The following is a 3364-nucleotide window of genomic DNA, read 5'->3' as shown; positions in this document are numbered from 1 at the left end:
TGTGGGTAGAGTGCTGTGGCATCACAGCTCACAGCAACCTCCAACTCCTGGGCTCAAGCGAGTCTCCTGCCTCAGCCTCCCAAGTAGCTGGGACCACGGGCGCCCAACACAACACCCGGCTATTTTTTGGTTGCAGCCGTCATTGTTGTTTGGTGGGCCTGGGCTGGATTCGAACCCACCACCTTGGGTATACGTGGCTTGTGCCTTAGCCACTTGAGCCACAGGCGCTGAGCCCTGTCCTCTAATCTTTCCAGCGTCACCTCGTTTTTTTTGTTGCAGTTTTTGGCCGGGGCCAGGTTCGAATCGGCCACCTGCGGTATATGGGGCCAGGACCCTACTCCTTGAGCCACAGGCACCACCCTCCAGCATCATCTCTTGCTAGCTCCTGTAACACCACATAGGCATACACACTCACAAATACACACTGTACTTTCCCTTTACCCTCCAACTGTTCCCCAATATAGGACTGTCCTTTTCTTCCTCTGCACCTGTTGACACCTGATTCTCACTTCAAAGCCCAGCTCAATGCCATTTCCTCCATAAAGCCTTCCCAAACTTCACCCCTCCCTCCTCTCTCTCTCTCTCTCTCTCACACACACACACACACTCACGTGAACTCTCTCCCTCTCAGCTCTCTCTGTCTGAAATTTCCTCTCCCCTGGGCTTTTGGGGCATGCATGTGGCATTATCTGTGGCATCTGTCTCCTCCTAAATGGGGTAGAGATTTGGTCTTCTTGGTGCCTGTTGTCCCCTCCTGAGTGTCCAGCGCCATACTGTGCACGGTACTGTCCTGACTCACCCCCTCCTGGGCTCTCCTGTGGCTGCTCCTCTGTGCCCATCCATCTTCCAGCCCCCCTCAATGAGGCCTCACCACTCCCCACCCACCCCTGACTTCACCTTCCTCTCCTCTCAGCAATATCTGCTGGTATATATGACTGGACCCCCAAATCAGAGACATCTTGTGGTGTTAAGGACTTATTTTTATTGTTGTTGTTCTTTTTATTTTTTATTTTTTATTTTTATTATTTATTTGTTGCAGTTTTGCCCCCACCAGTTGAACCCACCACACATGGTATACGGGGCCTGGTGCCCTACTCCTTTGAGCCACAGGCGCCACCCCAAGGACTTATTTTTTGAATAGGAAATCCTATTTGTCCATGCTGCATGGTGCAAATTCCAAAGTTACAAAAAGGAAGACAGAAGAAAGTTAGTTCCCACACCACTGTCCCAGCTCCGGCTGCTCAGGTCTTGCCCCATAAGTAGCTGCCATTCCCAGGTCCTGTGGCTCCCGAAACACTTGCCTGTGTGACTACAGCATTTCCTTTGTGTCCTCTTACTCAAATGCCCCGAGCTGTACATACTCAACAATATAACCTGGAGCTTGTGCTGCATCAGCACATAGAAAGATGCCCTGTTGATGGATCTCTAAACTGTTTCCAGCTCAGGAGTTAGTGTATTTCATATCTGTGAGCATCTGTGGAATAAAGATGCTTTTTTATCTGTGGAATAAATTCCTGGAACGGCTGGATAAAGGGTATGCGCATGATCTGTGTTTTAAATGTGAATTGTTATTTCTGTTTTTGTCTTTATTAGCGCATCCATAGCAACTAGTCTTTCCCTATTTAGCCATTTGTTCTTCTGTTTGTGTGCCAGCTGGGGAAACTGAGGCAGAGAAGGTGGAATCCAAAGTTGGGCAAAGGGCCTGAAAGCAGGAAGAAGGCCAGTTTCATCCGAGTTAGGAAAAAAATGCTCCAAGGATCCTGCCCGCCTTTGAGAAACAAATGTTTAGCCTGAAAAGGGAGAAAGTGAAATACTGATCACCTCATGGGTGAAGGAGGATGTGAGCCAGAGAACACGCAAGGGGCTTTGTGTCAGCAAAAGAAACTGAAATTAGCTCTGAATGTGAACTTCTTGGCAGCTTAGATGGGATGATAAAGGCCTGGCACCGGGGAGGACCCTAGGTGACTCCCTACTCAAAGATCATTAAACTAGGATTAAGGGTGGAGGCCCAGCCAGACCTGCTGGGAGGCAAAGGGCTGGAGCAGGTGACCATTTAAGCTGCCATGCAGCCTCGCTGAGGAGAAAAAGCCAAACTGGATTAATAAGGCAGGGTCCAGAGCTGACGATCTTCAGAGCAAACCCATAATCAAGCCTTCGAGGAAAGTAAGCCAGGACAATGTGTAGCCCATTTTGCTGATGAGAAAACTGAAGCGTGGAGAAGTTAAGAAACTTGCCCATGGCCTCACAGGTGAGCCAGGACGTAAGCCAGGCTTTAGTCCTCAAGTCTAGTGAATCGGTCCCCGCTGCCCTGACTTTTAGGGCCAGAAGCCTCCCAGATGGGACCCTCCTTTCTTGGCTGCATCCCCTTCTCCCTAGGCTGCCCTCGCCACCCACACCCCCAAACACTCAGCCCAGAGCAGGGCGGAGACTGCCGGAGCGGCTGCAAATCCCTCTCCTGTCTAACAACTGAACTGAGGGAGGAAGTAGGTGGGAACAGGTCCCAAACTCCCATCTCACTTGTCCTCACCGTCTCCGTCTCAGACTCTCGTGATAGGAATGTAGGCCAGTTTGGAATATGTCACGGATATTTTCGACAACCCCATCTGTACTAAAGCTTCGCGCACAGCCTAGTGGGGTGGAGCCAGAGGCTTCCTGCCGGATGAAGGATACACCTGCTACCTCTGGGGCTCAGAGCCCAGATGGGGGCTGGGGATGTGCACAGAGGACTCTGGGAGACGAAGCACCCAGCAGCCTGGACAGGGTGGGACAGACCAGCTGTGTCTGCTCTCTTCCCAGGGAGGCGGGAACAGAACAGCTGGCACCTGTGGATACCACCCCACTGCCCGGTAACAGTGTTCCCAGCTAGTCTGGGGGTGGAGCACAGAGGAAGGAGCAATCAGTGGTCAGGGAAAGGGATCTGGAGGAGCTTTCTGGGAGAATTGACTGATACTTGAATTGGGCCCTGAAAGCAGGGCAGGATTTTGCTGAGTGGAAGCGAGGGGAGTGCTCCTGGCCTAGGGAGAATGCTCTAAAAGCCAGGGCCAGCTTGGAGTGTCCTGAAGACCGTGTGGCTGGGGGATAGAGAGATGGCCAGGGAGCGGGGGCAGGAGAAACTGGGTGGGGGTGGGATGGCCCTGTGAATGGTGAATGCCCAGCTAAGGAGCTTCAGGTGTTCTCTGCAGGTGCCCATAGGGGCTTCTAAGTGACATGATTCAGAAAGAACATGTGGCTACGAGAAGGGACAGGGGAGAAGGGACAGGGATGTAAGGGGTGAATGACTATCTCTCCCAGACACCTGGACCATGTCTTCTCCCATTGCTGGCAAGAAACCCTCTCTTGACTAGAGCCCAGCGTAAGAAATCAA

Source organism: Otolemur garnettii, unplaced genomic scaffold (genome assembly GCF_000181295.1).
Source record: "Otolemur garnettii isolate 467f Iridium unplaced genomic scaffold, OtoGar3 scaffold00018, whole genome shotgun sequence".
Taxonomy (NCBI): domain Eukaryota; kingdom Metazoa; phylum Chordata; class Mammalia; order Primates; family Galagidae; genus Otolemur; species Otolemur garnettii.
This window is presented reverse-complemented; position numbering follows the sequence as displayed.